General features: G+C 43.1%; 1 protein-coding gene across 3 annotated transcripts in view; it reads right to left on the reverse strand.

The window, feature by feature from the left end:
* Positions 1-26,761, reverse strand: part of elmo1 (engulfment and cell motility 1 (ced-12 homolog, C. elegans)) — a 101,765-nt gene that overhangs the window by 73,206 nt on the left and 1,798 nt on the right. The window contains exon 2 of one of the 3 annotated variants that reach the window (XM_083982812.1): positions 22,955-22,992. The exons of 1 other annotated variant lie outside the window; for it this stretch is intronic. The gene's annotated coding sequence lies outside the window, so the exon portion shown is untranslated. Of the gene's footprint in view, positions 1-5,238; positions 5,444-22,954; positions 22,993-26,761 lie in introns of those variants that run through there. One more of the 3 variants, XM_083982810.1, reaches the window with a different exon arrangement.

Here is a 26,761-nt window from a genome sequence, read left to right on the forward strand (position 1 = left end):
TGTGCACAAAGTCAAAATCTTTTGATTGAGGGTATCTATTTGGTTTTCCAGTAAAGATGGTGTGTGTGTGTGTGTGTGTGTGTGTGTGTGTGTGTGTGTGTGTGTGTGTGTGTGTGTGTGTGTGTGTGTGTGTGTGTGTGTGTGTGTGTGTGTGTGTGTGTGTCTCTTTGTACTTTGCACCTTTAGTGTGTATACCGAGCACCTTGTCATCATCTTCTGAGAACCACAGATGACTCAGAGATGGACAGCCTTGAGGCCTATTGATTGAACACACGCAGGCTCAATAGTAATTGAGAGACACAGTGGTTCGACACACCGACTCACCGTGAGCACGGCTACAAATGGTCCAGCCCTCATTTGATCAACATGTTGTTCCTGCTATCGACACAACACACACTGCTCCAGGGAACAATTTCTCAGAAACAAGGTTTTCACACCAGGATTTTTCTCAGGTGTGTGTTTGTCACTATATATTCTCTCCATGTCATCATGAGTGTTTACTATAGTCTGGCGGGCTGTGTATCAATTTCCAATCTGTCGCTCTGGCATCTCATCGCAGCCTCTTTACACAGTAAATGGACCCTTGTTATCGAGCTCACTGCTGTCAGATCTCATCATGCCAGAGCAGGTGATTTGCTGCAACCTGGTTCAGTTGCGTGTGAGTGAGTGTGTGTTTATTTTTACTCTGCCAGAGGGTTAAACAGGCTAACAGGACACAGAGCACACTCCATCTTTTTTTGTTTGCGGAGGAAGTTTTTTTTTTTAAATATCTGATCCTGCTTTCCTTCCTCTCCTTTTTTCCTCTGCTCATTCATTTTGTCCACCACATCAGATGTTTCTTGCCTTCATCAATCTCTCTTCTCATTCTTGCCAAGTTTCTCTCACCTCAGAACATATTATTTTCCAGAACCTGATAAAAAAGATCATGAACCGGTAAAGAAACAGACTCCACCATCTCTTCTTTCATTTGTCTGACACATATTTATAATCTTTCCACTGGTTCAACTGCACCAGTGTGTTGTAGGCAATAGGATGTAGCCAATACCATCAAACCACTGGTCTAAGTGGGCCCTAGTCCAGCAAGGTATTGCAATTGCTTGATGTGTGTGCAGTTAATATATCCTCAAACATTCGCCCACCTGCTGCAACCAGAGATGCATGTGCCGCTGGGTTACAGTGGCCATAATTCCTTAGGATTAAGTCCAAAAGAGAGGACAAAAACTAAATCTCATGTTACCCTCAGAAACCTGTGATCTGATCTGTTGCCAGAGGTCGAAATTAAAGAGCAAAAACATCAATAAAGAGTGGAGAGAGGGTAAGAGGAGAGGAAACAGAGAGGGGAGAGAAGTCCTGTGATTTGTTGCACAGCAGAACAGTGCTGGGTTTCACCTCAATAATTCATGATGTGTAATGTGAGGGTCACATCATCTGTAGATGGGAAAGGAGAGGAGAGGGGATGTGATGGCAAAGGTGAGAAATGCAAAGGAATATGCGAGGAGAAAGGGGGAGGAAGAAAGGAAGGCAGACACTGACAGAAAACACAAACTAGCGACATTAAAAGAAGATTAAAATCAAAGGGCTGTGGTGCGAAAGAAAAGTGCAAGTGGCAGAAAATGCGACAAGACATCATGAAATGTGAGACAGCCCAGAGAGAGGTGAGGGGAAGAAAGCTAAACAGAGCAAGTGAGGAAAGATGAGGATACAACAGCAAAAGATAAACATGCAAGGCAGAGAGACGAAAAGAGGATTTGAAAGAGGACAAATTTCAAAAAGCCAGATGTAAGACTTCCTAAACTATAACTGGAAGTGAAAATAAGAAGAATTGTCCACACGGGAGAAACCAAAAGCTGTATACACACGTTGTAGGCAATATGACATGCTGTTTCAGAAAACAACAATGGCCTTGTTCATATATTACAACAGAATAATTCATAACATTTGTCTTGTTTCATTTCCAACACTGCTACAGAATCCATCATCAACACTGTCGAATGGCATGAAGCTGCTTGCAAGGGTTTCAATTAAAGCTAAAATAAATAAATAACGATGCCCATATGCTTTATTTTACAGGACTTTAAAACTTTGAAATTATTTTAATTAAGGCTTTTTAAGGATCCGCTGATGGAGAGAGAGAGCCAGAGAAAGTACGAGTATGAATATCAAGAGGAACTTGATCTAAGTGAAGCACAGCCTCTCCTGCCAGCTCCTCCTGGGACCTTTTAGTAGGAACCCTAATTGTGAGAGAGAACATGAGGCAGCAGTTTTCACAGACAATGTCAGGGTGACCAGACCAGGCGGCACTCAGGCCTGATGAACATCAGCCTTATATGAATAGAAAATACTTGGTTGGCACATTTACCAAATTGTTGTTCTTCTTTTCTTCCTCGGGCTTTGATTGCCACTTCATTTAGAGCAGTCAGCAGAACCTCATACATACTGAACACCACAACGCTTTAGACCTGCCATCTCTCCCCCATGCCATTTAGTCTCAATGTCAGTTTATTAGGAACCCCAAGATAAGACTTATAAAACAGTCTCGCAATCAATACTACCCTCATGAGGGTTACAGTGTCCAGTTTAGTTGATTCCACATTATCATAGTCTGTGATTATGTTGAAATGTTTGGTGTTATGTTTAAAAGTGTGTGTGCCTTTCTATTACTTTGTTCACCCCATTCAAATCAATGAAACCAGGCCAAATAACATTCCTGTATATCTGTGTATAATGCAACACAGTTGAATAACACTGCAGACCAAAGCCTCTAAACAGATCATGTGGTTGATTCAAATCCTCTTTAACACTATTTCAACAAAAACCGAAGAGTATAAACTTCAAGGCAGAACTGTTGTATATTAGACCACATTAGTCACAGCCAGGTGTTCCTAATAAATTGCTAACTGAGTTTATGCGAGTCGGTACGGTTGAAACTTGAGGAAATCTTCGTAATAGAAGTTACTGATGCAGGGTCACATATCTCCCCCTCTGTCACATTATGTTTTTTTTTTTTTTTTTTTTTTTTTAACTCAGCCACAGTTGGACCAATCTAACCACTTGTTTAAAATAAACTGTAGCCCAGCCACTTCTTAGAAACCCTGAATCATCCCAACTATTTCATTTCACGCTGTAATTAACATTGTTTTGGAGAAAATTTTAATCTCCTATTCTCATAAACAGTGTGTAATCAATTACAGAATACCAAGCATGGTAACAATAAATGCCTGTTTTAGCTATACCACAGACCATGAAAAACAAGCAGCAGCACCCCGAGGTCACCCTGTCAATCAAAACAGTGTTTCTCTTAAACTGTAAAAAACTGAAATCCTCTTATATTTCCGCGCCCAGCTCTGGTGCGCTTTGAGTTTCACACCGCCGAGTGCATTTTGACAGTTGGAGTGTTCAGTATGTGCCTCGGTACGTAAACCTTTACATGCAGATATATGTGTTAGTGTGTGAAGTAACCTGCGTGCAGGGTAGATTTCAAAAGGACACCAGCTCTTCATCCGATGCCTCTACAAAGGGCCCATCTCGCCACAGGGGCCATTTGAGAGCTGAGACAAAAGCCCAGTGACACGGTGCAGATGACTATGAGTTATTGTTGCTCCGAGCGTGACGCCTTCACACACCTACACACCAGCCACACGATGGTCATGTTACGCCCTTGAGGAGAGGTGTGTGTATGTCAGAAAGACACAAATCTTCACATTCTTTTAAGTCCATATACAACAGTGAAATTTTTTTTGTCAGACATACTGACACATCAGCCTTTTAGTTTATTGGTTAACTTAACTAATTTGTTGAGTTCCAAAAGTTTTTCAACCATGACACTGCAGTAGTAATAGCTAAGGTCCTAGTAGTCTTGATATAAAAAAAACCTAAAAAAAAAACAGAAAGACTACGTTAAAACAAGGAATGTTCTTATTCTTAGTTCCTCCCCATTGTGTACCAACACACACAATACAAAGAGTGGAAAAGCTGCTGGCAAGACAAAAGTCTGACAAAACAGCTCCAAATAAAGGAGGAAGACAAAAGGAAAAGGAGGAAGGCTGGGGTCAGAGTTTAGAAACGATGGCCTCCAGATTCAAGCAAGGAAGGAAGTGCCATGCTCTAAGAGGCTCGAGTGAAAAGCATGACTACAACAGCAAGACAGACGACACCCAGACCAAATGACTGCTGCATAAACAACAAAGCAGCGGATCAATTTTGGGGAATTTAGTACAGCATCTTCTGACGCTGCAATGCCTGGCTGTGTGTAAGTGTGTGTGACTTTCAGCAGGCCTCTTAATTTGTGACAAACCCGCCCTGGTTCTCACTACACCTCTGCAACCAGGATATCCTGTCAAATCTTAGTAGGCTACCAGCAGCTCGTAACAACTCCGTATAGCAGCTAACCGACCTCCTGCCGAGGTGTGAGCCCACTATGGAGACACACAGTCAACTCGTGCACTGTAAACTGAGCACATATAAGGCAGGAATCCACTGTGTGTGTCCCTGTATCTAAATCCACACACACACACACACACACACCCACACGAGAACAAGCAAAGCATGGAACTACAGTGTATTGCTGAACAAGGTACAAACCCGGGCTAAATAATGTGTTGCGAGCAGAGCAAGCCAGCAGTTTGAGGTAAACATGTGAGTCAGAAACAATTAGAGGTACTCGGATGGCATTCTGCAAAGCCAGATATTCAAAACACTGGAACATTTCGACATGAGAAGACAGAAAAAAAAACAAAAGAAGAACACTTGCCAAAATTAGGCCTGCAGGCAAACAGCTAACCCATAATGTGTACTGTGAAAGAAGCTTAATATTGCCAAGTAATTACTTTCCAATGCAGCAGATTTATCAGCTGTGTGAGCATGCTCTTTCTTTATCCATTCCAAAATCACAAACTGACACCACATTTCCACTCCCCCCTCCTAAACCATGAGGCCACGGCACTCAACTGTCTTCAAAAACACATCCGTTCTTTGACATTTCCATTCTTTTCTGGTTACATGGGGAAAACCAAAAGCAAGACCCATCTTGGATCGGCCAAACAAGCATGTACAGTACATACCAGGACATTTACTACTCCAGAATGCATCTACACATCTAACCACAAGGTTCGTGCCCACTGGTGACACACAGGAGAGGGAAAGAGGCAGGAGATTACACAGAGCCGCACCCTGAGGCCTACTACATCCTGTGCAACATGAAGAAAGAGCAAGAAACACCATGAAGACGTGAAGACTCACCCGGAAAACTTGACACACCAAGCAACCCTAGTAGTTTCTCCTCCCAATCAACCTGCTTCTGCTGCAAACGTCTTGCTAAATTCAGATGGAGAAGGCAGATCTTTTCTAAGATAGTCTAGCCTGAGTGTCTGGCCACAAGTGAACCGCCTTCAGCATCATAAGCTGTTAGACAAAGACCTCAGACCTCAGGCAAAAAGAGCGACCAAGAGACTGCTGAGAGAGACGGGCAGAAGGAGGAAGTAGGCGTTTGTCGAGAAAAGAGGAAACAGGTCTGTCGGCGAAAAAAAGCGGCAAAATTCAAAGTGAAGTAAACAGCAAGCAAGAGGGGACTGCAGACATCTGAAGTCAAGTTCCACATGTAGAGAAAGACGAACAATACATCTGAAATATTGCTCCGATATGTGCTCCGATTAATAAACCTCATATATATATCATTAGTGTCCTCTTGCTAACATGTTCACTTATCTGAACATAAAGACTGGAAAAAGTGGGGTTTGCAATGACATTACATTTACTCTTTGGCAGCTGCTTTCATCCAAAGTGACTTACGAATGAGGGGCAAACTGTAGCTTCAGTGCAGCAGGAGATTTGATTTCCTTCAGGCAGGCCAGTTTATCTGATTTCCCTGTTTCTAATTGTCTACTGGCTGTGCTGTAGCCTGACAGAGTGGGATCAATCCTGTCATCTAACTCTTTGCAAGAGAGCAAATAAGTTTATTTCACGCAATGTTGAACTACTGCTTTAATAATCTACCACAAATTTAATTCCCTCCTCCTCGTCTTAACCAGTGAACCAGACTTGCCATAACCAAGCTGAAACCTCTGAGGGTGAAAAGTGAAGCCAACAATGGGAGAAGTAAAAACCGCTTTCAAACTGGCCACTTGAGTCTGGCTCCAAAAGTGAATCAACTCCCTTAGACTCCCATGTTAAAACTTTACAGCAGAAATAAACATGTTTACAACCTGGTCCAAAAAACTGTTTTGGTTTCTATGACTAATTTCCTCCTTCATGACAACTGTACAGGGAGTGAAATTTTATATCTCTTGTACACGTGTTTAAGTTTTATTAAGGTTTACAGTTCTGCATAATTGAGGGTGTGCTGCTCTGAGTGACAGCTGGGTGAGCAAAGACTTCCCACAAACCCACATGAGCCGAAGTCTGGGCTCCACACACAGGTACCGACAAGATGGCTACCGCCGAAACTACTATTTAGAAACCTATGGGTGACTACATCCGTCTTTATTTACAGTCTAGGCAGCTTACCAACGAACCATACAGCACACTAGCTCACAGGTCAATCTTAGAAAAGGTGTTATTGTTTTTACAGCCAAGTTAAACCCAATGATCCATGTAATACTGTTGTTTAAAGAGAATAGGTATCATACCGCAGCAGCTCACACTTTCACTTCCACCTCTAGTGACCCCCATTCACTACTGATGCAACAAAGCCAAAGCAGGCTACAACAAGCGTCAGCAGAGTGAGTCAGATGGTTCGGGCTGTCAAAATAGCACTGATCATGAACTGGGAAGCGAAAATACCCAAATTAAACATTTAATGTGTAACCAGGGTGATGACATCTTCATTTTAAACTCAATAAGCTCAACAAACTGTCTGCACAAGTGTCACACAAAAACAGATGTTTACTCCACCCAGGCTGAGGTCAACTTTTCAGTTCATTTTGAGAGTCGTAAATGCAAACATCCAGGATTTTTAGTTCTGAGTCAAACTCCCACGGAGCCTCAAAAAGACAAGCATCCAAGTTAGCGAAACATTTCCAGCCAGTAAACACAACAGGCTAATAGAAACACACAATCATATCCCGACGGAGTCGTTTTAGAACATGTGAGGAAGAACATCTCGGCTCGTGAACTGAGAGGTCATGTGTTCCAGTCACTGCGTCGACGTGTGCATGGAAAGCTGAGGAAGTGAAAAAGATTAGAGAATGTCTGTCACTAACGACTCCCTGCTAGGCAGTGAAAAATATTTGTGCGAGCGACACACAGCCGTCTGTCAGGGAAACAGAGTGAACAGTGCTGAGTCAGAGAGCTCACGGGGGACTCTGCCCAGCTCCATGTCAAAGCTTTAATAATCTATCCAAACCATCTCAGCCCCCTCGTGAATACCCCGACTGTGCACTCCCTCAGCCCGACTGACCCGTCCAGGATGCTGCATCGTGTCTGTCGTCAACCTTTCAAAGATCTCCCCCCGAGCCACCCACCCCCCTTCTGCTCTCCCTCCACAGGCTGCTCTTGCCAAAATTCAAAGCATATATGTCTGGATACGACACTGTTGAGGAATTTGCATCTCACTCCTTCGAAGCAGTCCAGCTATATTTTTGATAGATATTCAAAAAGTTGTCATTTGTAACTATATCTCCAAACCCACACAGTGCTCCCGACTCTTAATCCCGTATGGATAGAGCAAACAGAAACATATCCTGTTGGAGATGTCTGGAACATATTTGGCATTATGGATGGAGAGGTTTCCTGATGGTTTGCAGTAAATACTTGTTACAAACAAAACTTCAAGGTGACCACAGCTGTTGTTCTCTCTGAACTGTTAATAGCCAGTTTTACAGCCTACAAAAGATGAGTGGGTGATACCAAAGAGCCGAGTATCAAGTCTTCGCTGGAACCACTGAGACGTCTGTAATCACAACCTGCTATGTTTGCATGCATGTCGTGTGCTCTGGGTTTAGATACTCCCCCAGCAGAACTAAAAAAAAATGAACAGGGTGTTTTAAGTCGATCAGGGAGCAGCAGACTGTCGTTCGGTCAGGGTGCTAACCCGTCCACACATGTCGGCCTCTGCTGTTTGTTTTTCCAATCAGATACTATTCAGCCTTGGCATGCAGAACTGGTTGTGCTGAAGCAATGTTTGACAGAAGAAGGTGATGGGGAATTACTACTTATAAAAATGAAGAGCTGAGTTTTCTTAAATATTAGACAATGACTGGCAAAACAGGGAATTGCAGTGACTGGGCATGACAACATTTAAATTTGTGCAGCAATAAGATACCAGTGAAAGGTGGCTAAAAATATGAGGAGTGCAGGACACCAGATTGTACTGTGGCCTGTACGAAAACAAAAATAGAGTTAAAAATAAATCACATTTCAGAAATATTGCACATTCTTGCCTCATTTCACCATTTCAGCATTTTACTTTTGAAACACTACAACTGACAAGCAGTGTAAGGGGTACGAGGCATGGTTCGCTTTTGAGTCTTTAGTCAGCTTGATTACAGAATTTGCATTTTGCACCTTTAAAATAAGAAACACACTCCATAATTAGCATATTTTTTTACACCTGCCATTCTCAGTTACACACCAGGTAATTGTGTAAAATGTTTGTTAGTCATTGTGGCAGCAGCCTGACTAATAATGGAAATAGATGTTGATTATTTTCATTTGACTATGTCAGCTGTGGCCTTGACCCTGCGGCCCACACTCCTACCGTATAATGCTGGTGATTCAGAAAGTTTGAGCGTATTATTACACCCAGCTCTAAATGGCTCTTGATGTAAAAAGCGGATTCAGAATAATATCAGACAGGTGTTGACGTCATTCAGTCGTTCAGTGTTTCATAACCTCTTTTTCACAGTTTTTTGAACATAATTTTAATTTGCACATTCCCACAGTCAGCTTGCAGAGGAGGTAGTAAGGCAAAGATAATTCCACAACACCTCAGGGGATCATCTATTATTCAAAACCGCATTCAAATGTATTCCCCTTGAAGAGGAGTAAAATGCGTTACTTGTAAATTCAAGTGGTTATGATCCATGCATTTTGACATACAGCGGTCTGGGTTACATATTGTTACTCAAACAGACAATAGAAATCTGGAGCATCTTTCAGTTTCAATACCATGTGAAACAGCTCCTCATTCCCAAAACGACCCGAGCTCTAAGAAAAGACTTACGTATACCTCCTTTGACCTTGTTCACAAAACTGTGGCTGGCTGCTAAGCTAACATACGCAAGTCGTTTTTATGCAAATCATTAAACTCCAGCTATTAGCCTGCAGAAATACAGAGACCCAGTATTCTCACACTGAACAGGAGACTGAGAGAGAGGCAGAAGTCCTGCTCATTAGTCTGAGGAGGAAGTCTGAACTGGATGAGATTTACTGGGGGCAACCTGTAATGAAATTATAACGGAACATATGTAACAGACCATTTCTACTGGGCGGAGAATCTCCATTAAATTACAGTTTGTAGTCCAGATCTTCATCATCATGGACACTTCTCCATGTATACATGCTGGTCTGTGAACGCTTAAAACAAACAGTAATGCGTGATCACATTACAGAGACGTTAATTCAAAGGAAGCCCATAGCGAACTTGGCATGAGCATTTTACAAAAATGGGACGTGCATATAGCATAAGTTCCTTCCTTTATTTAGTGGACACAGACATGGACAGCATGTTGACGGTTAAAAATGGACTTCCTCTGTAAAGTAAAGCATCAGTGAAGACCACAGCGGCACGGCTAATAGGTGCATGACCTGCAAGCTACAGCAGCTAATTAATTGGAGCAAACACTCCTGGGTCTATCTCACTGCATTAAATGTCAAGTAGAGTTACACTGGTAGTTTGGGTCTAACTGCCCACAGGTTGTGCAAGTATCCTCTCATTATCCTCTGATCGTTTATACAAAATAATTGGGACATGGTCACACAGCTTATTGTGCCGCCGACTCTTCGCCCGTCTCACAGCAGTTTATAACAACACAAGTTTAGTTGAAAAGGGACTTGTATTAAATCATTATGGGTAACAGTTTAAACCAGACAGCTTGCTTGAACTTATGCTGTGATTATGCTGGTGTAATAAATGCCTAATTTAGGGCAATCTTTGTGCAAAATTGTACGCTTTTGTTTTGCTCGTCTACCATTAGCAACGGTGTTAATTACCCAAATCCGTACACTGTCTGTGCACGGCTACAGAGAGCAAAGCAGCAGCAGGGCACACACTCAGATCATCGAGCCATTTAACTTTTTTCTTTCACCCCATCTGTGAAGCTGCAAGAAAAAGCAGAGCAAATATCTGAGTATCCAAACAAGCTCATAATGCCCTTGCCTCTATTTCTCTGAGGTTTTTCCACCTTTGCTTTAACAAAGCAATATAACGTGTTACTTAGAGTTCTACTTTTACTGCTGCCACTTTTTATGCTACGCAGACATAAGCAAACTGGCTGCTGGTGACAGCTTCTTATTTACCGTTCAGATCATACATCTGTGGTATCGATCTTCTAAATATTTTTTCATTTTAACTTTTATCAGCAGCCAGAGATTCACAAATTCACAGGCTGATATGACAGAACCAAGTCAGTTGTGTGGATACCAATACCGTACATTTTTTTCATTTTTATAAAAGAAAGAGAAAGAAGGGAAACACATAGAAAGAACTATATAATACATAAACAAATGAATAATTAAATAGGGGGAAAAGGGCATACAGACACGATAAATATTTCCTCAATAGTTCAGGGGAAGCGGGGATACACTGAATAAACAAGTACAGTTCATTCAAGCTCAAAACAGCCGATGGACCGAACTCTCAGCAAGAAGGTGAGCATATATCCCAAAAATATCATTGTTTATAATCCTCACTGTTCCCTGATCAGTTACATCTCATGATATTTTGGGATATTTAAGTGCTTATGAAACATCACCTGCACCATTAAAATACCTCAGTGTGTGTATTTTAATCCTGTGCACTTAAAGCATGTGTATTCGAGAGCGTTATGTAAGGTGACTATTACACATGTTGTTTTTCCTCCATTGCTTCCCTAACTGAAACACAATAGGCTATGTGCTCTGTTCGCACACATACAAACACACACATACACACAATCTCTTCTCTCTTTAGATTTAAAAATAACATGCCATCCTCCCCCATTACATAACTCAATATCAGTCAGCATCAAGGTCGGCAGTGAGAGCTTAAAAACAGAAAAGAGGAGCACAATTAGGTGTTTACCCTGGAAGCCTTTTCACTGCCAGTTAGGTGTGTGTGTGTGTGTGTGTGTGTAAGAAACAGAGGGAGAGAGAGAGCCCACAGGCTTAGTGAGTCACTGACAGTGTGACCTTCTGCTCTCAGGCTTCGCAGCCCTGTCGGAAACGGCCTATCCAGGTCAAACACCCACTCTCCACAGTGTATTTCTTCCCTCTGACAGATATAGGAGGACTGAGTTATGGAAATACTGTCTGATCTGCTGTTATCTTCAAAAGTCGATCCAAAACCCGAAAATTCCTGAAGCAGCGGGAAACATTAACATCGCTGGATTCTGACTGTGATGAGAGCAATCAATTCACCATGTTGTGCATATGCTGACTTGTGCAATTAGCAACAAGACGTAAGTATCTATTTCAGTGCAAGCAGGCTGAGATTCCCGAGACATAAAGATTTACTCATAAATAGAGCCAGTGTTACCATGAAAAACACCGCACCATCACAATCTCCTCCAAAACATTCAGCGCACTCCACCACTCGTCCATTCTGATCTTCACCAGAAGGCTTTTACGAACCTCGGATGAAATTCTGAGGCTGATAACAGCGGTTTCTAAAACCTTAAATTACCTCAGCTTTACCCAGAGCAGAGAAGCGGGTTAGGGAGATAGAAATGTCAGCTATGCTATGTGCGTCCCCCCGCAGACTCCACAGAGGCTGGTCTGGCTGCAGGCCCATGGGGTCTTTGGCGTAATCAACTTACATAGCTGGACCATTAGGATGGAGCTGGAGAGAAGAGCCTGGTTATTTAAAGGAACAGGCTGGAATCAGCAACGTGAGTTTTATTAATCGGAACAGCAGCAGTGTATGGATACAATCATCATGCAGAACAATGGAGGGGACTCAACCAAGCGTTTACTCCAAAGGCTGACGCTGGTACTGTTATTTTACAAAGACATTTCTTGCAAGTTGTTACACAGAAAAAGTCCTGATGAGGGTTCAGTTAACCAAGGAAAGGGCTATTTCCACATTGCACAAGGCTGACAGTGTGAAACATGATATGTCCAGATTGGTTTTCTACAGTGTAGTGTTTCAACAATCAGGAGGGTGTCAAAGAAATTGGGTAAATATTCTGATTAGTTTTTCTTGCCAAGAGTTTGATTAAAAGATTGAAATCGTTTTCATATCCGTTGATTCGGATCTGTTAAATCACTAATTAACATCTGATTAATATCTTAGCTGTATCTAAACCAAAGTGATAAAAAAAATGAAAAGTTGCCACTTGCCAAGCAAGCAGTGGTGACCCAATGAAGCCATTGCACCCAGCCAATAGTCTGATTCATAGCTCCATATAAAACCACAACGGGCTCAGCTTTTACATTTTGGTGTGCCTCGTCTTGAAAGTAAAAGAAGAAGAAAAAAAAATCAAAGTTCTCTCTCTTAACACTGACCCATGGGGAAATAGAAAAGATCGAAGAGCAGAAAGAAGGACAGAAAAACATTTTACCACTGTGGGATTGTTAAACTTCCTCCATCTTTTTTAATCAGATACCAAGTTAGTGATGAAATATCAAATGACTGGTAAAAACTGGAGCAAGCTCAACAGTCAGAAGAAATGCAACACAAGTGTGCCTTGTTTCCAAAGACATAACAGTTTGTGATGGTCCAAACATCAAAGTGCAACTTTTCAAAAGCAGCACAGAGTGGGGGCAGCGACAGAGAGGTTTGACCAGAGCTTCCCCCCCTGACTGATCACTGCACACAACAATGACTGGAGCCTCTGGGGCCACGCTTCAAGGAACAAGGCATCCTGAAAAAGATCAGTGGATCAGTGTGTGTGTGTGTGTGTGTGTTTGGGTATGTAAAGAGGGGATGGGACCACACAAAAACCATGCCAGGTCATGTGAGTGAGGCGGGGATGAACGGTGCTTTTTGGTTGGTCAGGGAGGGGAAGTCATGGAAACAGGTCTATAGTCCCATTGTCTGTGAAGCCTGTGTGTGAGTGTGTGAGTGCTGCATGTTGGAGGAGGCGGGAGGCCTTGTGTCGTCAGGAGGGAACGAGCACAGCGTTCTTCATTCACAAGCAGAAAAACGCCTCCATCATCAAGTGACCTTGACTACTCCAACAGAACAGACAGTGCATCCCAGCATCTCTCTCACACCCCCTCTCATTCCAAGTGAGATCATTTCAGAGAAGGCAAACAACCACATAAATATAAACTGATTTTTTTCTCTGCAACAACACTGACACAGTTACAAAGCCAGGCTGTCATTGAGGGGAAAAAAATAGACATGAAGTTATAACTAGCTCCACATTGTGTAACTAATCAAACCATGTTACTGCAGGGCAAATCAATAACTGCTCCTACACAGTGTCATGACAAGCATGAGCACATCACAAAAATAAAAAATAATCCTTACAAAAGCAGCAGTTAGGAAATTGCTTTCCATTCTGTTCTTTAAAAAACAAGGTTTAAAAAAGATAGAAATTCTTTATAAGGACAAAAAAAATCGATACTCATTCACAATGTTTCATCTGGCCCTTTGTATTTAATTCAGCTGGGTCAAGCTCAAGTGTCTTTCAGTTCTACCAAAAGTTTAGCATTAAAAAAAGACTGAAATCCCACTTCCTCAAAGTGCTAAAATTACACCCGAGGCAGCAGGGGGGGGAAAAAGTACCAGACAAAAGGTTATTGTGGAAAAGATGGGCACATAACCACACGCACACATGCAAGCAAAAGACAACAGACATAAAACTGCCTTTTATAGACTCCTCTGTGGGGCTTCTCATTCATAAAACACAGACAGTGCTTATCACTTCCCAGCTAACCCAATACGGCTCTTGAGGGATCACGCATCCCTCAACTGGATTATTGCAGTTCATGAGAAAGATAATGTAGCTACGGCCTCTGTGTGCTAATTGAAATCCAAATTATATTTAAAGAAAACCCAGCAGGTGCTGGAAGTTACTTCCACATACGCAAACCCACCAACACACAAAAAGAGCAGTGCACTCTGCCGACCAGGCATGAGTCGTGTTTAAGTCCCAGAATAAAACAGTGGGGATTATGCAAGAACAATGCTGTAGCTAAAGGCTTAGTTTCACTCATTTAGAGAGAAAAGAGAAGTTCTCCTTTCTCCAGAGCATGGGCAGTATGGAAGAATATGGTAATTACTCTAAGTGTTCGGCTTCATATGTTAAGCTTCACATTTTGCTAAACAACCTTCTCTGCAAAAGGACTGGAGAGTGGGAACACAGCCAAACTGTGAAATACTGGTACAACCTCCTTTCATATGTTAATGGTATATTTCTGTGTACGGTACTTGACTGTATATTGCATAGTTTGAATTTTGGAAATGTAACGTTTAAGAGGGAATGTTCATGTAAATATATGTTCATTTCAGTTAAAATGGAGCTGCGGTTCAATTGAGATTCAAAGAGTACTGAGCTTTGAACCTGGTTAAGGTTTCTTTTTTCCACAACTGTCTACGAGAAAGAACAAGTGCATTCACTGCCCGAGTGCTTTCAAGAGAAGAAGAAAATAATATGTTTTTAAATTACACTTTAATGCAAGGTAGCTACTGAAACATGGAGCTGGAGCAGGCACATTTGATGTTGCTGCAGCATCACACCCCTGCAGACATGTTTTAAGACTAAGAAAATAATCTATTTGGGACAAAACTTTGTGACTGAAATTGTTTGTCCAGAAAAAAGTAAATATACCCATTTCAGAATTTTTTCCTCCCTCATTAAAAATCTACTATGTGTGAAATAGAGTTTCTTCCTCACACCATGACCATGATGTGTGAGACTTTGAAGTGTTATAAAATCCTGTCTGTGTACTGATTTATGGTCAGCAAGGGCAAATTTAAACCCTTTAAAGTGGAAAAATGTGAAAACAGTCTTCCAGCAGTCTTTGGTTTTAATCTTATACGGTGTTGTCAGGTCACATAGCGGCTGATTTGATGTTTTGGGAAAGGCTAATATCAATCTTGTGAAAATGGTTAATACTTTGCTTTGGCTAATCAATATCTTTTTACAAACATTAACATAATGTAATACAATCAATTATTTGATAGGACCTACAAGTATGTGGTAGATCTGAGGGATCCTCACTCCATGCTGTCATTTTAAATAAAAAAGTTACCGTACACAATACACTTGAGCATTTCCATGTAACTGTCCACTGCAGAAGCTTTACAGTTATGAATACAGTCTTAGCGCGGTTTTAAACTAAAAGGTTAGCGGCACGCTGATGACTAGACAGCTTTTTCAGACCTGCTTTGTGACATTATAGAAGCTTAACTCCCTCTCCTCACAGCGCTGGCAGAGCTGCCATGTGTTCCGTCGAGTTAAATGGGATTTGAAGGATTGGGCATCTCGGGTCAGGGAATTTCCATTGCAAATGATTGCTGAGCTACCAAGACCAGGTTTTCACATTGTTCAGCATTTAGACAAACATATACAACCAGGACTGCTGTCAGGGAAACGCACAAGAAGACAGTGCCACAAGTCTTTGCATTGCATTGCAAAATTTCCCCCTTTGGGTTTCTGGGGGTTTTGGTGCAGAGGTTATCCAAAGTTCAACACGGCTCACTTTTCTGCTACAACAATGTTTTTGTCGGGAACACAGTTGGATGGATGTGTTTGTTCTTGCTAAAGATGTAGCAGAAAGTTGTCTTTGATTCTGACTCATTCTATTTTATTTTGTTTTTGAATCGTATTTCTTTAATCTCTCTCTCTCTCTCTCTCTCTCTCTCATACACATATTACTTTTATTTTATTTTTCTCTCTGACCATTCTGCACATGAAACCCTGTTCCTATGGTGCAACACTGTTTTTCCATTTGCTTTTGTAACTTTGGGAGAAATTAGAAGCACTTTGTTTGATGCAATGGAGCTCCCTGCTGCTTCCTGCAAACAGTGCAGTCATTTTCATGTGAGAAGGACTCTGCATAACAGGCATGAAAATAAATAGAAATAAACTCTTCAAGCCTTTAGCAGAAACACCATCAGGGTTTTGGGCAGCGCCTGGCTAAAATTGCAGCTCTGTCTTGCTGAAGCGAGCTTATGCTGAGAGATGTGATACCGCAGGCCGCACTGACTGAAGTGGCTCCAGACGCCTCACCTTTCAATTAATTTAAATGAGAAAATGTCAGTGGTTATTTGTAAGAATGATAACATAAAGATGAAAAAAAACGGAGATACAATTTGTCTACATTATGGGGACTATTAGATACTGTTAAAAGGATGGTTTGTGCATGTTTGAAGAAAAAAAAGAATATGAATATGAAGATGTATGATTGCACTTTACCCGCCTGCTGATGAATGCACATTACTCCTCAGCCCTGCAGGCCTTTTTATTTTTCCCCATCTCTAGTGGAATCACACACACACACACACACACTTTACACTGTGTGACATTTCTGTGCTATCGATAATTTGGTCTGTCATGAACTGCTGCTGCAGTGCTGTACACGTCATATACATCTCTTAATGGAAACATGGTCTCCACTTAGCTAAATTCAATAGCTCAGAGGATTACCATCCTCACTGGAGCATGTAATAACCAAAAGGTCATATCATCATCATAACTCAACAAACCGTAATCCACTGCTGCCTCTTTAATGGCTTTTAAAGTGTGTAAAGGCTTGAATTGCGGTCACCAGTATGTTTTTTTTTTTTTATTTCTTATGAACATGGTCCCCTCTGAAGTGCCAGTCATTCTGCCCAGTTCAGGTTTGAATGCCGTGTCACTCTATCCCCTGTTGGGTTGCGCTAGCCTAGATCGAGATGTGCGTTTGGGATTGATTTGTGGCTATTTTTACTTGTCCTACTTGAACTAAATGGTTCAGATACTCAGAGGAAGAAGTCAGGCACTGAAAAGCCTTATTGAACTCCTAAAAAAAAAAATCATTGTAAAGCTAAACGGTGGTGGACGAGTGAACACTTCACTGTAGAGCTTTCAGAGGGGGGGGAAAAAGCACCTTTTAATAGAAGAGGTGTAAGCTATAGAGTACATCCTCCAGCCATTGGTCTATTATTTAAAAGGGTGCTGGCATTCTGAGGGGTGAAAATTAATGTGCTGGGAAAAATAAATACCCTTGTGATCTTGTGTAGCAGACAGGTTTAATAAAAGAACGGTGGTATAAGCCGTCTCAAATGACCTTGCACCTTGATAGACTCAACGCACACAGTAGCAGCATTTCTTCCAGACACCACACAGGACTGCATACAGTTCCTCTCTCCACCAGAGATATTACTCCACTTATTAAACCATAACTCAGGAGAGAACACCGGTCCTCAACAATACTCATTATCTGAGCATATAGCAAACAGGCTACTGTTCAATGTTGCTGGCGCTACAATTATGTTAGCACTGATGACTATCATCACAAGCGTAATGAGCGCTCTACAGGAGCGTTGACATGATGGGAGACGGTGCTGGGCTCTCCTGTGGAAATCTCCGACTGCCATTGCCAGCTCTCTGTGGTATAGAGTCATGCTAACACACTCACACGTGTACACACGGGGGGGCTGTGGACAGGGGGGGGGGGGCTAATGTAAAGATCGACTGTGTATCTGGTCTAGGTGCTGTGAAAGGATTCAGTCACTTCACAGATCAGCCATCTACTCGCTGTGACTGGCACAAGTGAGTGGGAACAAAGGAGTCACTGTGGCTGTCACACACACTCCTCGTTACACTCACCCCTTTGCTCTGCCAGCTGTCTCTCTGTCCCCTCCCACAGCCCCCCACCCCTCTCCCCCAGCTGTGGCTATACATCAAGCAACACGTATTTCACACACACACACACACATGCAAAAAGGCGCCCACCGGTGCACATGATTCGGGTGGCTTCAGGACCTGGCTTCACCAAAACACTGTCTTCCTCCCTGCTGGGTGCTCTTTGCCTATCCTCCGTGCTGTCTGACTGGCTGACTTACTGCACTGTTGGAGGCACTGTGTTATTCACCAACCACCAACGGCTCATCAGTATCACACCACTGCACACAGCCACAACCCCTGAGCTCATGCTTTGCTACCAATAATACACGGGAGCGGATTTTCAAAATATTTTCCACGTATGTCTTTTTTTGTACCGTCTCACAGTTGCCTGTTATTGTCTTTTTGCTCTTTGCTCCGAGACTTTTTTGCCCAACCTCCGCTTCTTGCATGCCACACCCTTTCGCCACAATGTCCTCCCCCTTCCCGACAGATGCCCCATGCCCAGTTTTTGGGCTCACCCTTTAATTTGCTAACCCCTAAGCCCTGCCCTCAGCCTCCCACTCTCCACTGCCCTTTTCATTATTTATTTATCCCCCACATCTTTCTTTTAAACCATATGCTACACCCATGCCCTCCCCTCTCTGTGTTTACCCACTGACAGGCCCCAGCCCAGCCTGCCTGGTCAGTCACGAGCCAGCGCCGAGGCCAGCTCGGCCTCCACCCTAGCAGTGTGGTGACTGCCGCTGTTTAAACACTTTCATCCCTCCTGCGTGCCCAGCCCGATCCCTGCAAAGCCCTTCATTGGGGCTGTGCTCGTGGCTGCCTCATTATTGTCAAGTTATAGTACAACTGAGGGAGGGGCTTCACTTGTGGTACAGAGCCAGTGACAAGAGTTGAAATGAGGCTGAAGTTAGGCTATTTATGGACTGGGGCATAGGATTCAAAGGACTTGATTTTTCCCTTTTATGGGTTAATTGCATGTAACCCACATTTATATGAAACGGAGAGACAGAGGAAAAGAGGGGGCAGAGAGGGGGAAAGAAAAACACAAGTGGAGGGCATTCCTCAGGCCAGGCTTTCATTGCTGTGGGTACGATGTCATTGAAATGATGTAATCTGTGCATAACAACCCCCCCATACAGTACATCTATTCCCAGTACATGGAAATAGATGGGACATGTGTCACCCGTCATCCTGCCCTGTAATTGACAGTGAAAAACATTAACAACTAACCACATTTATGACGACTTGTGGGGTTGCGTCTGCACTTCTTGACCTTTCTCGTGACACTTTCTGTGAACAGGAAACAGATCGGTTCACCTACCGAAACCAACAGGAAGTGGCTCACGTTCCAACTTCAGTTCAGAAAAGGCGCATCAGCCACCACACGTGCTCTTCTTAGAGAATTAACTCACACCTGAAAGTGCTGCTTTTTTTGTGACATGACAAACTTTTAAAGACTGCTCTGCATCTAGTATCTCTTCCGTTATTGTATAAATGCCTCTGGTATTTCCTGTGCCTTTCTTCCACACTACTGTCTGGCTGGAAAATGCAGCCAGACAAGTCGGACACACACATGCACACACAAAAATACAAACACAGAGTGTTAAGCTTCCCCTCCAGACAACAAAAGAACAGACACAGCAACAAGCCCCGAAGGCAACATTAAACCCAGCTAGTCTGCCACTACAATACCCCTCTTCTCTCAATAGAGAGCCATGCTGAGCCCAACTGAGCTGAGCTGTACCGTGTTATTCCTCAGTTTTTAGCATTGCTGGGAGTAAGACAAGGACTGGGCACGCTGACAACGTGTAACATCCACAGGAAACGGAAAATATTGATGCGTGGCCAGCACAGACCAGCCAGGGTGACACGGGGTAAGGCAGGTGGTTTACAGATGGAGAGAAGCTGCTACACACCAACAGAATCCGAAGCTCCACACAATAGCTGCACTGATTCAGAGAGACAACAAAACACTCCTTGCTTGTTTGTTCTCAGATGACAGAGGAAACCTGCATCTATAGACACAACATGATGGCTGGCAGGAATGACAAGAAGCAAAAACACTGATAAGCTCAAGACAGGAATAGGACACCCAGGCAGACTATCCTATGAATCCTCACTGTACAGACAGACATATACCATTTCACACTAGAGTTTATATATATATATAGAGAGAGAGTTTGTTTTTTCCCCAAGAGCCTCATGATTTGTTGTGATTACTCAGCTCTGCCTCATAAGGCAGAAAAGAGACAAAAAATTATATCTGTATGTGTTTACACTCATCCATTAATACACGTCTGATATGCCTATTAAGCGAAACCTACTGGGAAATGAACAGGAACGATTTTAAAAACCTTAATTTCAGGCCGGCAAATGAACATCATGGACAGAAAATAGAAACAAGGATGTGACTGAGGGCGAAGGCAAGTTGAAACAACTCTCCCTGCACACTGTGAGGAAAATATGAGCCGTCCACCAGATCCTTGGTGAAGCCACTCAGACAGCTTCACCTGTTGACCTGTTGTCCTTTGACGGCATCAACAACCCCGTAGGCCACGCTTTGATACACCTAAGAGAAGTCTTCTCCCTGCGGTGGTTATTTTCCGGGCCACAGATCACGTTTACTTGTTGTTAACAAGTGGTGAAAGGCAGCGTCAGGGTGTGAGGGTGATTATGGCTTGTTTTTAACCAGCCGGTTACAGCCAAAAGAAACTCACCTCAGGCGGCTACTGAGCTTGAAAGTGACGACTGCTAGAGCTCTGAGCTAGTCGATGTTTTCCAGACGCCCTGACAAACACTGCTGCTGCTGCTGCTGGTGGTCAACGTGTCGACAGCGAGGGTTCAGAAACTGGGCAACAAGTAGGCCTACAAGCAGAGTTGTTTAGATGGAAAGCTGTGGTGAAAACATGAGGGTGGAAGATGGGGGGAGCAGAAGGATGATAAAGGAAGACAAAAATAACAAATAAAGAAAAGGGGAGCATCAGCTAGTAAAGTCTTACGAGGGAGATGTGAAGACGGAGCGAGAGGGGGAGAATTTAAGCGTCTTGTTTCACAAACGTCCTTCTGCGTTTTGATTTATCTGGAGGCAGCCCCGACATAAACCAACACACCTCCAATCCCTGCAGTTCGCCAGCCAGAGAGAGCGAGTGAACGAACGAGTGAGCAAGCGAGCAAGCTGGTGACCTTGGCATGTTAAGAGAGGCCCTCCGTTCCTCCTAAATCTCCTCTCTCTAGAGGGAGCCTTGACTGTTTTAATGGAAAACACTGCTGCTGCACCATGTTGACATCAGATGGGGCCGACGTCGTGACAGAATGGGTTCAAATCCGTAATCTCACCTCATACATTAATTAAACAACATGTTTAGCTATGCGTTATTCCACCTCTCTCTCTCTCGAGTCCTCCCAACAGAAATGACTTGAGGGGAACATGCTCGCTGTAGCCGTAAGTAAAACGAGTTGGGAATGTACCAAAGGGAATTACCTCCTATAAACAGAGTTTGTGTTTGTGAAGCTCGAGAGGCAAAAGCAGCATGAAAAATATCCAAGACTGCACTCACACCGTTACACATTTTTCCAGTATCTTCCATTCACAGTCGGGAATAAATTAAGTCTTAACAGAGTCATTTTGTTACCAGTATCCTACATAGGTTCTATAACCATCACTTGTTTGATTATTAAAACAGAATGAGAAGGGAGATGGTGATGAACACAAGAAAGACAACTGAAAGAGAGAGAGAGAAAGTATGGTGATGATGATGAAGTAGTAATGTACGGTTTAAAAAAAAAAAAAAGTAGCATATGCAGGTTTCTTAGAAACAGTGTTGTCGTCCTCCTCCTCTCCCTCAGCCAGCAGAACAACAGGCTACTTTTATTTCCGGTCCACCTCCCTGAACCGCCAGTCATCCGTATGTCCTGTCCACTCTTATCAAGGGACGGCGTTGACAAGATCATTGTTGTGTGTGCGCAACTGTGACACACACACAGACACAGACACGCATGGGGCTGACCTCTGATTGGACCCAGGATTTAACATGTGACTCACTGCTCGCAAACACACACACACAGACAACGATATAGAGTTTTCCTTTTACTACATGTTCACCCTGATCCTTGAGCATCATATCCTTGGAGATATTAATGAAAACAGTCATGTTACTGTTACTGGCCAATTAGGAGAAATGCTCATTTGTGTTTGCTGCTCATTTTCTTATCATAATACCAGTGTATTATCAGTAATGTTCTATCAGATGAAACCAAATCAGCGTGACCATGTTTTAATAAAATAAATCATGTTGTTCTTGGGTTTTCAGTTTCAACTCCATGTGCATATCCTCAGCGCAATGTGAAGTGTGGAAATTCCTTCAAGCAAATGTCTGCAGCATTTAGAGAAAGGGCTCCAGAAGTCAGCCAAAACAGCCCCAGAAGGACTTATCGGGACTTCACTGAAGTAATCTTTAATTCAATCTCTACAACTGCTCAAACTGCGTTAGAAAGCTCTGTCCACATACACAGAGACAGTCCTCCAGACGAGTAAACAGATTCTGGTGTGTAAAAATCTGCAGAGGTTCCCTTTAGTGAGTGAGTTCAATACAGCAGTCACAAGATGAAGGTAAAACTAAATCTGCTGGGAATTTTTAGTTCTTTTAATATGGAAATGCCTGTGACCTTTATCTGTACTCCATCTGCTTTGTTACTTTTATTGGAAGTGAAGCAGTGAATCGTGCATTTTCCTAATTTGGTTTACACCTGTATATTGCACAGCAGGTGTGCAGGATTTATTTGTTTTATTATTAATTTTTAATTCTAAACAAAAAATATCGAGTGAATGTAAATGTTTACAATACATTTCTCAAGCAGCAAGCATTGTTAAGCACAACACAAGAGGGTATGACACTTCCTGCCTGCTCTTAGAATCTTCTGATACACTTCATTTGACTAGCTCACACTTAAACTTTCTGTGCGATATACAGGGTAAAAAATTACAAATAGCACTGCGGCAAAACACACATACACATGCATGCACAGTTGCACACACTCACAAAGTTCATGAAAATCCCTCTTGAGTTCCTCCGTGGATCTAAGATCAAACAGAAAACTCATTACCACATCAGACAAAAACTTCCATGAACTAATGGTTCAACTTTTCTGGAGATACCAAGAGTCAAGTGCACGGTTTGGAGAGAGAGCAGCGCAGGAAACTAGGGCACCTCCATTGACTCACACTCACTTTAAGACAGTAGTAGGTGAGACTGTCGGCGGAGGGAAGTGCACATCATAGAGTCTAAAGGGATTCACACTCACACCTCTGAACCCCATCCAAGCCACTGAGCTCATGGAGGGAATTAGCAATAACCAAAAAACAGCAACGGAGGGGATGAAGTGATGGACAGGCGAGGGAGTATGACAACAGCTATTGCAACAGAGATCAAGTGATGACCCATACTATTACACAGCACCTAAAGGGCTGAGAGACACACAAACATGCACAGAGAGATGCACATGCACAAGGGATAAAGCTATAATTAGGTTACAGCTGAAGAAAACCTGTGTTTAGCACCTGGGTCATACTGACGCACCAGCATGCAGCTTCTGTGAAAACGATGCAGGCAAGCCTCGGAGGAAAATAAAAACTGACACAGCAACAAACAGCAGCTCTGAAATTCTGCAAATCTCTGCAGCACTTGTGCATACATGCCATAAATCATAGCCTCAGAGATGTTAACACTCATGACACATTAGCACTATCCCACAACAACAGCTGCACCAGCGTAACAGACCCCAACAACGCCTACTCGCAAATGGGCAATCTTCGCAAAAAAAAAGTACCCACCTCTGAATGTAAAGTCGGCTCAAGCCTCTCACACAGCTGGAGTGGGGAATATACTGGGTATGCTGAGAGACTATCTGCCCATTTATCATATTGGGTCAGTAGGCTGAGAGGCTCTTAGCTCAGAGATGCTAAATACCACAAACACACAGACTCACACAGAGAAGGGGAGAAAGCTAACCTCTCACTCAATATTTACAGAGCTCTGCGGCAGCTCCACAGCTGGAATGCAGCGGGCAGAGCGAGCACACAGAGGGAACCGTATCAGTTTCTGGGTCATCTAAGGCTGCTTCACTCCGCATAAAGTCTAGACTTGGACTCAGAAACACGCCCGCGGACGCTCACCGCTTAAACTGATTCATATTCTAAGAATGGATGGACTCGGTGCCTGAGGAACAGAACATATATACACTTATAAAGCACGGGGTGAAAGGTCGCAACGCATTCATGAGTGTATTCCCTTATGCAACCGCTAAGAGATCAGAGTTGGCCATAAAACGATAAGTTTCTCCATCGGTTTCACTTGTTTATTTGCTTTTTTTTTTTTTTTGGAGTGTTGCTCTGAATTTAGCCAAAGGCAACAATCAGGGAACCAAAGAGCAGAACATGACAGCCGTGCCTTTGAGATCTCTTCTCACCCACCTATGTCTGACTGGCTGTCTGGCACCTTCCCATCGCACCTACAGTACCTGCCTGCTGTTTTAATTAATTTCATACCACAGGGAACAATTATGCAAGGCAACGTTCATCTCATTTGGACCTGCAAATTAATCTCACCTCAAGCTACAGAAGGACAGACGTACGAGTTTGTAGTGCAAGCAAAAATGCCAGTGCTTTAAAATAGCAATGCTTATTTTTCCCAACAAGCATTGTCAACGGGAAAAAAAAGAGAAAAAAGTAACAGAGCGATGACAGGAAACTTTTTTTGGGGTGTCATTTAATGCTGCAATCCTGAGCTTTTAGGAGAAAATTGGGGGAAATGGGTTCATTAAGATGGACAGATAACAGGCCAGGCATACATCAAGGAGAAAACAATTTACATACCTCCATTTCCTTGAGGGAGCGAGAATAGAAAGCGAGAAAGCTAGATGGGTGTGTGTGTGAGTGTGTGTGTGTGTGTGTGTGTGCGTGAGAGAGAGGGAGAGGGTGAGCAAAACGAGAAGAAGGTGCAAGAGAGGGGGATAGAGGGAAGGTGAAATGAGAGAGACAGCACGATAGCATGTGCGAGAAAGCAAGTGTAAGAGAGTAAGCTAATGAGAGAGAGATAACAAGCGATGGAGGGGGTGGGGGTGGGGGGGGGGGCTGACAAGCGAGAGGAGAAAAACGCAGCTCTGAAATTGGCAAGGTTGCACTTGGGGAGGTGGTGCAAGGATGCCAAACAGTAGGCAGTGTCAAATAGATACACAGCAGGATCTCTCGTATGTGATGCAACTCAATAAGAGGGGGCAGGCACCCAGCCTCTCGCAGAAAGCGCTCCAACCTGCTTGCCTCCACTAATCTGATTTTCTGGATTATGTTTCAGTATTTCAAACAAAAGACCAAAGTGCTCAAGTTTAATTTCGTCAGTTGTTTTGGCACATGAGTTATGGTGCGAAATGAGGCTGCTGTATTTCACCCTCTCGGTTTTCATTTACTCCTCTGTTGCAACACTTAATTTCTCTCGCTGATTTTTAAGACCCAGCAGGGATTAAGAAATATCTATTTTGCAAAGCCAGTTAACAAGAAAACGAGGTTTGCTGTGGCTAATAAAACTAGTTTTCGCATGTGTACGCATTCTTTTTGACATATAGGTCCCTCAGGTGGCTGTTAAACTGAAATATTAGCCTACTGGCATGTTTCACTCTTTAACTGGGCAGCTACTGGCTAAAGCTCAACACGCACACTGAGCTTCAAATACCAGTTTAATGGGAGAGTGAATTTGAAGTTAGTGACTTGTTCCAAAGTATGAGATGAAAATTGTCGTTCCTTGACTGCTCAAGCTTTGCCAGACCTGAATCTAAACCCAAGCATCAATCTCTAAAGCCACGGTCAACCACATCCTCGCAGTGAAGTATTCTGCAGGAGACGGAGGCCAATTCTTCACAATGCATCATGAAATCACTCAGCTTAAGGCTCTCCCTGCGATGGAGACTCAGATTTTACGACTGTATCCTCACGGAGAACTATTCATCCATTCATCCCTTGCCCTCGAGGTCTTGAAAACTTCCCCAGTATCCGTCTGTCTGCCTCTGACATGGCTGCGTACGCCCCTGTGCTTCTGGATCTAGGTTATGTTTAGTTGTGTTTGTTGTCAAGTTGACACAATAACACCGGCGTGCGTGCAGCTCCATCACATCGGGGGACATCTCTGGTGGCTAACAGGGCATGTAAATGCGTTCGCACTCTATCAGAAGCCGCCTGGAGGGGCAGCAGTGGGGGAATGAATGGGGAGTGGGAGGGGTGGGCAGAGAGAGAGGAGGACGCAGCAGCACCTGGACCGTGGAGAGATGAGGCACACTGCGTTGAGGAATAAGTGAGGAAATATGGAGGAGAGGTTTCCCAATGTGGGGTCCACAGACAACCAGGGGCCCTTTAGGGACTACAGTCAGGCCAAGGGTCATTCTTAGTTTCGGTTTCTCACCTACAGCACTGATTCCCAACCTTTTTTGTCCAATGATCTCCTACAATCCAATCAGACATGGAGAGGATGCCATCATTCAGTCATCCATTCATTAGCTGTACCACTCATTCTAAAAAGGGTCGGGTGCCTTTTATTGGCTACTACAATATAAACTTCTCACCTTCTCTCAACTACAAGATGGTTGTAACAACTGACTCATCTGGTCCTGTCAGAGCTTGGCAGGTTACTGAGGAAATCTAATTCATGTTAATGCATGTTATTCTCCTCCAGAACACAAATATGTGGAAAGTCTCTCCTAATTAGCTAAATCTGAACTCGTGATTTTTCAAATTAGCAGAGCTCTCTGCACATAACTGCACCAACTGCAGCAACACCTCTGTTCGAGAACCGCCGATCCAC

The sequence above is a fragment of the Trachurus trachurus genome (genome assembly GCF_905171665.1).
Source record: "Trachurus trachurus genome assembly, chromosome: 11".
In the NCBI taxonomy this organism is placed as follows: Eukaryota; Metazoa; Chordata; class Actinopteri; order Carangiformes; family Carangidae; genus Trachurus; species Trachurus trachurus.